General features: G+C 42.7%; 1 protein-coding gene across 5 annotated transcripts in view; it reads left to right on the top strand.

The window, feature by feature from the left end:
• The window catches only part of ATP8A2 (ATPase phospholipid transporting 8A2), a 350007-nt gene that overhangs the window by 246138 nt on the left and 90071 nt on the right, over window positions 1–13798 (top strand). The gene's annotated exons all lie outside the window — the stretch shown is intronic.

Genomic DNA, 13798 nt, shown 5'->3' with positions numbered 1-13798 from the left:
AGATTTTTGAGGTTACTTTCATTTTTGTACTCAACAAGATCAGTCAGGCATGATATTGTTAGTGTTCTAGCCTAATACATATTTTATTATCTTGTGCTAAAACACTGGGGATAATGGAGGCTATGGTACGTTTTCATGGACAGCTTTTTAGAGGCAAGGGTGACAGCTGACAGGCTCAGATCAGCAAGTGAGTGACTGACAGACAAAGCCTCAGTTGTCTGATAGGACTTCATGGTGGTCTTTGTGTTTCACAGCACATACAACATCAGAAGCTCCAATTTGGATTTTCATATATCAAGCAGAAGTTTGACTTGAGTATCATGCAGAGCCACAAACATGTACTCCACAGCAGACTTGTAGTGCTGCTGTTAACATGTTAGCCTTCTGAAACAAAAACAGTAAGGTTAGCAGTTTCTTCATACAAGAAGGGTCAGGCTATCCGCTTTAGTTTGGTGTTGCATTTTTTCAAAACTAGCTCCTGTTTTTTTTAATTGCAGCTGCAGCAAAATTCATGTTGTGTCGGTCATCAGTATTTGCTCCGACATAAGCCACAGGTCTCAGAACAAAAGCTTCATGTTAATAAAGTTTTGGTTTTGCTTGAATAATTTTTTAGACAGTATTTCTATTTAAGCTTTGGTTTTATGCTCTGGTTTTCTGGCATTATGACTTGAGAAGTGGTATTCATATCTTGCTGAGAAGAAAACAATAAAATAGGTTTTGGTGTGGTTTTTTTCAGTGGAGAACATGTACTTTGCCTGCCTGGTCCAGCACTTGTGGAGCAGTGTCCTTGAGTCAGTAATCGTTAGTCAAAGATATTAAGGATTGTTCATCATTCTAGAAAGACACTTTTTGAATAGAAGCAATCAGAAATAATCTGTTGTATGATTTTGGGGACATGGGAGTGGGGATCAATACCGTTCTGTTACGGTTTTCTTGTATTAGGAGCAGCAATGGAAGAGAGTGGATTATTTTTTGTTGTTGTTGTTTATCCTTTTATAAAATCAAGGACAGCTCCCAAGGTAAAGGGAACTTGCATATCACTTGCATTAACTTAAACAAAGTATCTTGAGTAATCAATTACTGTCATAAAACCAGCTCATGATGAAATGGCTGGGATCGTGCTGGGCTTTAGTCAGTAAAGTTAGTTGCCTTGCTGCTTCCCAGACTTAAACTGTTCCTTTAGTCCTGCTATCTTCTTTTTTGCATTTACAAGTAATCAAGGTATTTTAAAAGCTTTTTTGGGTTTCAAATCTTGCTAGTGTGTTTATCTTCAAATAAACTGAAGTCTAGAATATTTTAGATCCTCATATTACACATATCCAGTTAGCACTTGATGGGAGCTTTTTTTAGCTGTAAGACTTATTTAGCATCTATGCCAGTCAGGACTTTCTGCCATCAGTAGAAGGCATAGGAGGTGCAACACATTTCATTCTGTCCATTCATCAAATGTCAGCATGGAGTCTTGCAGACTTGTAAGTATGTGAAAAGATTCTTTCTGCTGGGATTTATTAAACCTTTTTCGATGTTCTTTCTCTTGCCCGTTATATCTTGAGCATTCTCACAGGAAAAATAATACCAGTTGTTTTTTCCTTCTTGATGGCAGCAGGGAATCAACTTAGTTATTCTGTTCTGTCAAAGAGTCAACATACTACTCCTGTTTCCGCTACAATATTTATAATAGAATGCGTGTAAAGTAATAAGGCAATGTTGTGATAAAAATCTCAGTAGTCCTTAATAGAAGTCATCCAATAGTATAGGATCTGGTACTTTGGAAGTAAACTCAATTGCTGCTTTGGGGAAACCTTTTCAGACACGCAGCATTTTCCTCTAATAGTATTAGAAGCAGTGATGTAAGACCAAGGAAGCCCTCTGGTAGCTCTCTTGGCTTTCCTGAATATTTGTAATTTTTAAAGAGAAGTTCTTTTTTCTATTTGCAGAGAAGGGTGACGCAGAAAAAGTCAGTGCCAATTTTTTTGTCTTGCTTGTGGAGCCAGGATACTTGAATGGGAGCTGACTGTTTTTGAATGAGCATTCCAGGTGACAGTATCTAGTATGATATGTAAATCCTTTCCCACCTTTTAGTAGTTACAACTTGCTGCCACAGATATTTGGAAATGAGGAGATGCCTGTGTTTTCAGCAAGTGGTACCCACTTTGATATTTAATAATTAAGAGATGGTACAGAAATGTGCTGCTGTAAGGAGGTGAGTACCTTTTCTTGAATTTTGGGGGCTTGTGGCTCATAACCCATTTTCTTGAGCAGCCCATTAGCCATAGTCCTTCCCTCAGAAAATCTTGGATATTTTGTTTACCTGGGAGATGGGGATTTGGTGCCCTGAAAGGAACAGTGAGCAATAATGTTTGAGCTCATTTCTTGCATACAGGTGGTGTCAGTGAAATGCTGCTCGTACTTTTTGCCTCTGTGGATTCCTTCATAGGACTTGTATCATACTTTAGGTTTATGGGAATAATATTACACTGTATGGGAAATAGGTCTGTGTGCAGGTATTCCCACCTATGCACATACCTAGATACCTGTACTTGAAAGCATGTGTATGTATGTAAGTGTCTGAAAGTGATCATGCATTGAGTCTTGATCCAGACATACTTCAAGATGAAGAACAGATATCTTACTTCCCCACCACAAGCTAAAATACTTTATTTTCAGTGTTTTAAGGGAGAGTGGGGGTGTCAGGGGAGGAATGTTCCTCTGAAGCATCTGTTATTGGTTGTGGATGAAGAAAGGACTATACTGTTGAGCTGTGATCCCTCCACATTGCCCTTAATGTAAGTGTTTGTTTTGTCTCTGTCTCGTTAGTTGTTACCATTAAGGAAATGTCTTTAGGAAATTTAGTATCAGCCATCTTCTTTCAGCCTGGAGGAGAGCTGCTAAAAGAGTGGAGCCTTTAATCTCTTTTTGAGAGTGTCATGTGTTGTGGTTAATCTGAAGTGCAGGTTCTAACTTCTAGGTTTTTACTCTTCTGTGCTGTGTGTGGTCATATCTCAAACAGAGGTTTAAGAACCATTTAGTGTTTGGAACCCGTTATTTTGATCTCAGGATAGCTTTAGGATGCCCTTTCTCATCTGAGGCTTCCAGCCTTGTCACAGCTGGAGGTTTTGAAGTTGGAGCTGCTGCAGTTTCTAGTTACTTTAGTATAACTGCAGTTATAGAAGATTCATCCAGAATCACAATCAAAATAGTTTTTGTACCACCAGCTCTGCTTCTGCGTAGTGGAAACAGCTACATGGAAGAGTTGCTTTCATAGCTGTAATGTTAGGTGTGCTTTTTGTTTGAGTGCTGCTCACATCCTTGACGGAACATGCTTTTTTTTTTTCCAGCTAAACTGTCAAATTCTTGCTAGGTTATTTGTTCACTTACATAAAGATTTCAAGGAAGCTGTGCATTGGCTTTACCTGGATTGAGTGCTTTTTAAGAGATCCCAGTAATTGAGATCTCTTGTTGATCCCATGTAATGTGACCGTAGCAAGACTTACTCGTATTAATGGTTTGTGAAGAAAATATCTGTCTCGCTTTTTAGCAAAGCTTCTCATTCCTCTCTACATGTATGCCATTAGCAAGACAGGTTCACCTTAGCTATTGCATGATGTTGTTGGCTTTTGAGGGCGGAGGTTATCTAGAGAGTCTGATAAACTCTGGTTGCATGGCCAGTTTTGTTAGCTGGCTTTCAGTCTGAAGCTCTCTTAAATCTTGCTGATTTATCTCTTGCCAAAGCATGTGAGAACTTCATGGTTTGGAAGACTTGGAAACAACACAAAACAAAGACAAAATGTCCTGGAGGCAAGATAATAATCATTATTGCAACACAATAAACAGGGTTTACATTACTGTTCTTTTAAATCCAATGCTTGAAATACTGACAGCTTAATGTCCATTTTCATGTTTTCCAGAAAATTTTTGCCGTTCTCGCTACATCTGAACCTTTTTCCAGAGGTCTCAGTTGTTACTCTTTCTGGCTTCTCATATTTCTGCAGTTTGGTGCTAGTTAGAAAATTGGCAGTTCTTATTGTGGTTTGTTTGTCTGCAATCAATTGCACATTACACTGTGGTGTCAGTGTTTTTGTTGATGAAAATGCTTTATCCAGCTGTTAGGCCTAGCTCAGACTTTGCAGATTGAGGTCCTTAATGCCTGCTGATCATGTTTGTTTTTATTATTATACACAGCGGTCTCCATGGCACTTGATGTGGTTTTGGAACTTTTTCTGCAGTTTTGGACTACGCTCTGAGCAGACAAATTAGGCTAATGAAGCATTCATATATTTTTAAGCATCTGTTGAAGGAGTGGGTTTGGTATTTTTTTGAGCCACATCTGACTTTCAGAAATTACTTTCACTTATAGATCCCTGGCATTGTGGTGTTCTAAGTCATACACCAGAAAGATGAAAAAATTGAGATAAACAAAACTCCTGAATGTGAAACTAATAGATTAAACATGCTGATTTTCTGGAGGTTAATTCCTCCCAAACGTGCCACTTTACCTATTTGGCAACTCTGCAGTGAACCTATCCTAACTATTTCTAAAAGATGTCCCAGACTTACTTCTCTTTTGAAAGTATTACGTGAAGGCTTTAAAGCAGGACTGTGTATGCAGCTGTACTCAGCACTTGCTGGCATTTCCTATACAGAGCCCTGTGAAAATAGGGTAAAGCCACGAGCATAAAGACTCATTCTGGTTTGGGAACTGGCAGTGCAGAGCGAGGCAGTCAGCTGGCCTGCTAACTTCTCTGAGGTCTTCATGGTGCCCACCTTCCCTTTGGTCTTTATTCCTGCCCTGCAGAAGAACTGTGGCTGGCAAGCTAGTGTGTTAGGTGGGGGAGCAATAGGAAAGTGAGTGGAGATACCTGGTTACCTGCAGGTTGTACAGATGGTGCATAGGGCTTTGTCAGCTGGTTTTCCTTCAGTGTTGCAGTGTAACCTGGATGCTAGCCATGCTGTCTGGCCAGCGCCTGTTTGGAGATCAGGTAACGTTAACAAGTTTAAATGCTACTCGGTAGCCTATATAGAAATGCAGTGCACACACAGAACACTTACACTTCTGCGTAATTGGCACATTATCCAGATTTATTGGTTTTGGAGTGCTGTACTGGTGTCCAGGAACAAGCTCCTTCACTCAAGATGGAATTATCATTTCACAGTAACAGACTACTTAAAAAATTACATCTTTTTCAATTTGGAGTCCAGGGCTGCACAATGTCCTTCAAAATTTCCCCAGATCACTTTTTCATATATTTAAAAGTAGCAAAGCCTTGTTGTATGCTTGCAGAAAGATGTTTGGATGATATCCTCTTCAGTGTTTTTTTAATTAGAAGCAGCTGGCTTTTATAGAAAAGCAGCTACTGTATTGTACCAGAGGCAGTGTGTACTAATACTCATGTCTACGAAAAATCTTTGTCTTTTGAGCCCTGTTGACGAGCAAGGACATAATAAGAATGTTTGGCTTGCCATACTGGATCAGAGCATTTCTGGTGTAGGCTGTGTTCTGCATTAGAAACTTAATGGGGAAAACTGAACAGCTCTGCAGGATGGGTTTGTCATGTATGACAAGAGTTTGTGTGCATCTCAGTAAAAGAAAAAAAACTTTTTTTTGTTGGGTAGTGTAACTGGAGAGTAGCTAAACTGCTTTTATGCCTCTTGCAAAGCGCTCTGCCTCTGTGGTAGCTTTTGCAGGTGAACTTTGTAGGCTAGCAGTGTGCTACGTGGAGGTTGGGTAGGGTGGGCTTGAGGGCAATGCAAAAGGCTTCATAGCCAAGAGGCTTGGGTCTGCCTCTGCACGCTTTTGCTGTTCAGCACTCCTGTCTGTGGTTGTCATACATGAGAACCAGGCAGTGTGAAGGCATCAAGCACTATCCTGTTTCTACATGGAGTTTATTGCCTAAATGGTCTGGTGTGATGAGGATTGGCAGGAGAAGAGAGGACATGAAAGTACAGAGATCCATGCCTTGTTGTTCCTATACTCTCTAGGACACAAAGGAAGGTGGTAGGGTACTTGAGTATGTAGGATGGTTGTTAAAAGATCATTTAAGCTCATAGCAATGAAGCTGTGGCTCCTTTAGAAAGTAAGAGCAGCAGATGGGATCTATTCCAGAGGGCAGGAGGTGGCTGAGTTGGAATTGGAGATTTTATAGCTTGCTTTGGTTATACTTAAGTGACTTTGTTTTCTGATGGATGCAGGAAAGCCCAGAGAGCAGATATCTGGAGTTTGGTTGGGATGTTTTGTTTCCCTTTGTTCCTTGGGGACAGGAGGGTCATGTTATGTTTTTATTTGAATTTACCTACTATAAAGGGGTTTTGTTTGTGGGGGGGTTTTTTGTTTAGCTGAATTTGTGCTCCATGCCACTGTTTCTTCCCTGCGCTGGTTGGCTTGCATTTTTCTAAGAAACAAGCATAACCATTTCATATGCGAAAATATTTCCAGATCAATTTGAAACATACCTTTATTCCCTTTCCTCCCTACAGTATACGTTTCATGAGATCATTTTTTCCCAATTGTATTATGTCAAAACTTGATCCAAAAAGCCCTGAGGAGTGGAAATGATCTCTCTTATATTGTTCTAAGGCAGACGTGGGTACACAGGCTTCAGGAGTAGTGAGGCTGGAAGGAGAGCAGCATTCCTAGGTACCCTGCCTGCTGCTGTGGGGCAGCCGGTGCAGCCTGGCCCCTACGGCTTTAACGTTACCACAACAGCTGGCAGCAGCGATGATATCTGTGCTACTTGTTTGCTGGTGGATGTGGCTGACACAAAGCCCTTCTGGTGTGAACGCTGTATTTTTGGGGAGTGCTTTTGGGTGTCTCTGTGGGAAGTCAAACTGCACCTATTAGTCTTGTAGAGTGTGACTTCTCATTTTGGGGTATGTGTATCACTTGAGCTGGTATATCTGTACCAGTAACCTTGCCAGAAGGCTTAGGAAGGGGGCTGTGGAAAAGACTAACATTGGTGCTAAGCAGATAGACACGTAAACTTCCAGAGAGCTGTATTTTCTTTAGTACCTGAATCAGTAGGACTGAGAGGAAGCAAGAACAGAATAACACAGGGTGGTGACCGTAACATAATGCCTGGAGTGTGAAGGAGCCACTTGTGATTAGATGTGCCACCACTGGTCTCTGTAGCATAAAACGCAACAACGGCACCTCTCAGTAGCTTGATGTTGGGGAGTGAGTTTCTTTCACCAGTTACAGCTGCAGCCTCTTGCCAAACATCTTGCAGGGCTCTGTTGCAGCTCTGGGCACATCTCCCTTTCCCGGTGTATGACGGAAGGCAGTTTGGTGCTTATGGTGGTGTCAGCAGACTCGTGCAGGGAAAGCTGGGACAGCAGTGTTGTCACACACACTATCAAGTATAAACATTCTTTCTCTGTAGCACAGAATGCTGGGGTAGGAGGAGGAAGGATTCATACAGTGGCTGAAGTGTACAATAAATGTTACAATTGACCCAAAATGGCTTCTTTTTTTTTTTTTTAGTAGATTGGCCCAAATTTGTGGTGTCAAACAGCATTTCTCATTTCTTAGAAGGTTCTTCTTGCCACTTCTTACTCCATTCAGCAACTGGAAGATGCCAATTCATTCCAAAGAAATGAACCAGAAAAATATTATATGCAAATCGAATTGCTTCATCTCGTTTTCTAAAGTGATGGACTCATTTAGTTTGAAATTGTGTGTTTGGAGCATTTCTCTTTTTTGGAAGGTTTCTGGGAGCAAAGAGCATGAACATCTACCAGTTCCACCTTTAATAGTCTGTAAGCTGCACCAGGGACTGAAGAAAGGAGAGGGAGTTGGACTCTTAGTTGGAGAGAGGGCAAGGAATATACAGGGCAGAATGAAGAAACATTGGCTTTCAAAGTTTCCATGCCATGCTCAACTCATTGCTTGCCATTGTATGAGGTGTGCAAAATGTGTGAGTGACTGGAAGAGAAGATAATGTGGCTAGCAGAGTATAATTTTAGGCTCAACAGAAAATGACTATCACCTTTGCAAGGACTACTTTTGTGCAGTGTTTTGGAGTAAGCATCTGTTTCAGTAAACATCTAAAGGGTTTTATGTCTTTTATTAGTCGTATGGTTCCTGTATGTAAGCTGTTGCTTGTAGAGTTTTATCCAACAGCATATGTACATAAACTAGAATAGCTGATGTTTGGCATTTCATATTCATGTGTGGAAGAAATATTCTTGGTTTTGGGTTCTGAGACAATTTGTAAGAGAGTTATACCAAAAAGGGATATTTTTAGGCCATTTCTATTTCAGAGAAGCATGAAAAGTAACCACTTAAAGCTTAACTTCTACAGAAGCTGCATTCAGGGAAGGACTTCCCAAATTCAAGTGAAGTTTGTACACTGGAATGATAACAGAAGTCAGAGGAAATGATGGTGAATTTCTTTGATAGCATTATGCAGTTGACTTTCATTGTGCTTTTATAAAACTGAATGCCAATATAAAAATAAATTTTTTAAAAAGGAGGAGTGAGAGGTGAGCATATAGAGTAACAAAATAGGTATCTGGTGGGAAGTGGAACAAGAAAAAACAAGGCTCTGTCAAACAGTTTTCCTTAGTTGCTTCTGAAAAGTACGTACTGTTGTTATTTGGGGTTAGGCAAAATATCACTGAGCTGATGAATCTTACCACTAATGTTCATTCAAAATATATGTGACAGTTAAACAGAATTGCTGGCGTCTTTGCACAGACCAAAAGGTAAAATGTAGCCTCAAAATCCAAGATGTTTTCCAAGCTGATTTCAACTGTATGTAAGTGAGAAAATACTACCAAGGGGTGTGGAAATAAACTGAAAAGTTGGAAATAGCTAGAGAGGGACTGAGAGGGAGCTTTCCAGTGAAATTACTGGCTGGATTTAGAACTGAGACTCTGAAGAGTAGGTATGTTCTAGTCTTTTGATGTTGGAAGTCAGAAAAATGCTCTTCCTGTGCAAGCAGGCTGACCTGTTTTGAAGCCATATATAGTTTGCTTCAGCTTCTAATGAAAGTGGCCTGCAAGGACTCAAATTTAGCCAGATGCTGGCTGTCACAGGCAAGACAAAGTAAATGACAGCCTGTGGTACATCTGGATATTGGGGTTTATTTTAGAACCAGAGAGATTAGCACTCTTACCCAACTTGATTATTCTCATTTGTTTTCTTCTACCATATCATTATGTTCCCTAGACCTCAGCTTCCCTGTAGGGAGGTCACTGTTGGCCTGGGAAAGCTGGACAGCCCAGCTCCTGTTGGGTTGGTTCTCGCTGTGCCACTGCTGTCAGTGTTGATCACCTAAAACCATTACTCGTCAAGGTCCATGGCCATTCCCCAGCATTGCTGTCTATGTGTGTCCCTGTTCTCTGGGATCTTCTGACACTTCCAGGATCTTCCCCGCAGGCAGCATCTTCACCTTCTTTCCAGATACTCTTCCCCCATTTTTTTCCAAGACAATGACTTCTTTTTGTAGAGCCTTCTTTTTGGCATGGAACACAAGCCCCTGGTTTTCCTCATCTAAATAATCTGCTTGCAGAATCACAACACATGATCAGCCTTGTAATTGGCAGTAATGTCCTGTATCTCTTTATTAGTCAGAGGATTCAGGACATGCCACTTCTTTTCAGCCCAAATGTTGCTGAGATTTACAACCAGCTTTTACTGGTTGTGGCTAGAGCAAGCTTCTGCTTGGGAGTTCAGAATTTCGGTTGTGGATGTTCAAAGATGAACACACACCTTCCTCCAGTTGTTGGCTGCCTTCACACTTCAAGCTGCTTTCTGCAATGTGGTGTCAAAGAGTTTTTTATCAGCTTCTGATGTTGTGTATGTAGAAGAGAACTGGCACGTGCTTCAAAATCAGTCTTGCATTCTCCAGCAGGAGTGAGTTTTTCAGGAGAGGCTCACCCTACGATGATCCTTTGAACTCTTCCCATCCCAGAGTGCCTGCCTGCTCTGTGATTGTGGTGAGTAGCTGTATGTGTCTCCGTCAGTGCTACTTATTTTACTGGAACTACTCAAATAGTTTCTATTTGTAGGGGTTGCAAACTCAGGTCCATGGAATCTGTTGTGGTTTCAGCCACAAGTCCTGGAAAACATTGATTTCTCATTGAAATATTCTTAAGGATCTTGCTAGTCTTGTGTAGGGGAAGGAAAATATTCTTCATCAATCAGCTGAACTGGAAAGATATGGTCTTATGAGAATACTCTTTCCAGAAAGCCAAACTGCTGTGTGCTAAGCAGTCTGATTTTTCTATGGATCTAGGGGTTTAAAGTGTTTCTGAAATCAGAATTCTTTAGGTTGGAAAGGACCTTTTAGAACATCGAGTCCAACTGTAAACCTAACACTGCCAAGTCCACCACTAAACCATGTCCCAAAGTGCCACATATGCATGTATTTTAAACGCCTCGAGGGATGGTGACTCAACCACCTCCCTGGGCAGCCTGTTCCAATGCTTGACCACTCTTCCAGTAAAGAAATTTTTCCTAATATTCTATCTAAACCTCCCCTGGTGTGACTTGAGGCCGTTTCCTCTCATCGTGTCACTTGGCACTTGGGAGAAGAGACCGACCCCACCTGCCTACCCCCTCCCTTCAGGCAGCTGCGGAGAGCGATAAGGTCTCCCCTCAGCCGCCTCCTCTCCAGGCTGAACACCCCCAGCTCCCTCAGCTGCTCCTCATCAGACTTGTGCCCCAGCCCCTTCCCCAGCCCCGCTGCCCTTCCCTGGACACGCTCCAGCCCCTCGACGTCCCTCCTGCAGCGAGGGGCCCGACACTGAACCCAGGGTTCGAGGTGCGGCCTCACCAGTGCCCGGTACAGGGGGCGGTCACTGCCCTGGCCCTGCTGGCCACACTGTTTCTGACACCAGCCAGGACGCTGCTGGCCCCTTGGCCACCTGGGCACACTGGGGGCTCATGCCCAGCCGGCTGTCAGCCAGCACCCCCAGGCCCTTTCCCACCGGGCAGTTCCCAGCCCCCTGCCCCAGCCTGTAGCGCTGCCTGGGGCTGGTGTGACCCACGGGCAGGGCCCGGCACTGAGCCTGGTTGAACCTCACACCACTGGCCTCGGCCCATCGGCCCAGCCTGCCCAGACCCCTCTGCAGAGCCTCCTGCCCTCCAGCAGATCCTGTCCCCCAACTTGGTGTTGTCTGCCAGCTTTCTGAGGGCGCACTCGATCCTCTCATCTAGATCATTGATAAAGAGATTGAATGGAACTGGCCCCAGCACTGAGCCCTGGGGAGCACCACTTGTGACTGGCCACCAGCTGGATGTAATTCCGTTCACCACCACTCTTTGGGCTCGGCCAGCCAGCTTCTAACCCAGCACAGAGGACACCCATGCAAGGTATGCACAGCCCACCTCTCCAGGAGAATGCTGTGGGAGACAGTGTTCAGTCATGTACAGGGCTACCTCACTGCTTCTCCTTTATTGCCTGTGTCTTCTGCAGAGATTATAGCCATCCATCGCTGCATTCCAGTTGTGCAAGTCATCCCACCGTGTTTCCTTGACGGCAAATATTTAATTGTTTTCCTGCTGCACAACAGCTTCCAGCTCGTCCTGTTTGTTGCCCATGCTGTGCACATTGGTGTAGGTGCACTTCAGTTGGGCTGTTGATCCCACCGCCTTTTTGAGAGGAGAAGCCATAATTACTGTGTGACCATTTTCGGGTGCTTCTGTGGTTTCTAACACGTTGGTAAACCTTGTGTCTTTGCCTCATGGATCTATGTCTCTTACCTCTACTGAGACGGCAGACTGAAGGACCCTTGCTAGCACATGTCCCTCAAACAGTGGCACGCTGCCCCCAGGCTTATCTCTAGCAAGTCTGCTTTTATCCCTTTTCCCCTTCAAATCGAATTTAAAGCTTTTTCAATGAGCCCTGCTAACTCCTGTGCAAAGATCCTTTTTCCCCTTTGAGACAGGTGTACCCTGTCTGTTGCCAGCAGTGCTCTTTTCCATGATGTGGTTGAAGTGCTGATGTAGCAAATGTATTTACCATTAAAGGTTGTAGTTCCTTTTCTCCCACTCTCTTCTAGTGTCAGTATAAGGCTTTTGCTTTAAGTCTTTCAGGCTTCATGTAGCATACACAGTGTGTGACACACACACACAGTACGGGGTGATAATAGAGGGGGGAAGGGGCTTTTTTAGTCACATGGGTGTGAATATTTGAAGGAATATTTTTGTGCGCACTCTCTGACATAACGTGGGAAATGCTACACTGGTCTGGTTAGTGACATAACAGGAGCTTCCTGTACATGACCTGTCTGTACAGTGCCCACAGGGCTTGTTGATGTTGGGACCCCTTGTGCTGTGGATACAGCATTTCACATTTTTGTGAAGGGCAGAAGTTGCCTGGAGACCTGTGTAGAAACGATTTACTAAATCTAGTTCACAAATGTTAACAACTGTAGATTTGTTGTAGCATCAGCTGCTCTCATCTGTTGCATCAGAGCTCTTTCCAAGGTTGGGCCTTTTGTAGGTGATGAAATTGTGCAAGGTTGTTGCTGAACTGATGGATTGCACACAGCAAATAAGTTCAAGTTGACCTTCTGGATACTCATTAAGGGGATTCTGGGCTTTCCATAAAGTAGACTGTAAGCAGATATGTACGAGTTTATCAGCTCAAATGCATCTGCAATTACTTTTTACACCAGAATTGCTTTAAGGTACTGCTTTAAGAAAGACTACAAGAGGGGTTGTGTGAGAGAAAGAAATGTCAAGAGGGGCAAAGGGAAACAAGAGCTGTGGAGGACATTGCCTGAGTTAAATTATGCTCATTAATTCAATTTGAGGCAGGAATGTGTGTAAATAAACCCTGGCAGCTGCAGCAGCTCTCGTTTCTGCAGGGCTTTGGCAGGAATGCAGGGGCCAATGGACATGAAATCCTGGCGCTCTTTTGAGAAATTGCAGGCAGACAGCTCTGCAGCCAGGAGAAAGAACAATCTGAGATTTACTGAAAAGACGTAATCATTTCAAGCAGACTTGGAAGTGTGTGCAGTTTCAGACATGCAGATTTGGAGGTAAAATTAGTGCAGACAAAACCTAAGTCATTGAAAAAAACACGGGGCTTACCTAATTCTTCTGGGTTAATGGCATTGTTCATGTTCCAAATGTCCAGCCTCAAAATGGAGCCTGAGAATTGTAACTGGTACCGTTCAGTGTCTTCAGAGCAGCCTGAGTCTGGGTTTTCACAAGCAATTGTCTATAGGCAGTGTAACTGTGTGTGCTATGTACAGAGTCAGATATACTGTCCGCATGAAGTAAACTGGCTTGTGTCTTGAGGAGTTTAGTGTTCGGTCCTCTTCCCGATACTGCATCCCCACTAGTGCCTGTCACAGCATTCCCATCGCTTCACATGGTCCTAGAATATGCTTCCCCCGCTGCCTTCTCAAATATTCAGGCAGATGGGTCTGTCTGAATGCAGTGGGTGCTGCAGAGATGGGGCTGGGAGAGGGGTGGTCCTGCAACAGTTCACTAATGATGGATGGATTCTAAATTAGTGGATGTTTCAGTTGTGTTGTTTTCTTTCATAGTGGCAGTTGCTATTTGTCTGAAAGTAATTTGAATGTGAGCTTCAATGTTATATAAAATCAATGTTATCTATAATATTATATATATTATATACATATATTTAACATATGTATTATCAACATTACTTAAAAAGTAAAGCAAAACCAAGTGAACAGTCCTGACCAAAGAAGAATCCTTGGTTTTGCTGACTTCAATCTAGAATTTTAACTGATGGTGTCACCTAGAGCTAAAGCAGTTTGAATTTTAAAGGCAGCCAGACTAATGCTTTAATAACAGTATTTGAGGTATTAATTGATTATA

This window comes from Falco rusticolus, chromosome 2 (assembly GCF_015220075.1).
Source record: "Falco rusticolus isolate bFalRus1 chromosome 2, bFalRus1.pri, whole genome shotgun sequence".
Lineage (NCBI taxonomy): Eukaryota > Metazoa > Chordata > Aves > Falconiformes > Falconidae > Falco > Falco rusticolus.
This window is presented reverse-complemented; position numbering and strand designations above follow the sequence as displayed.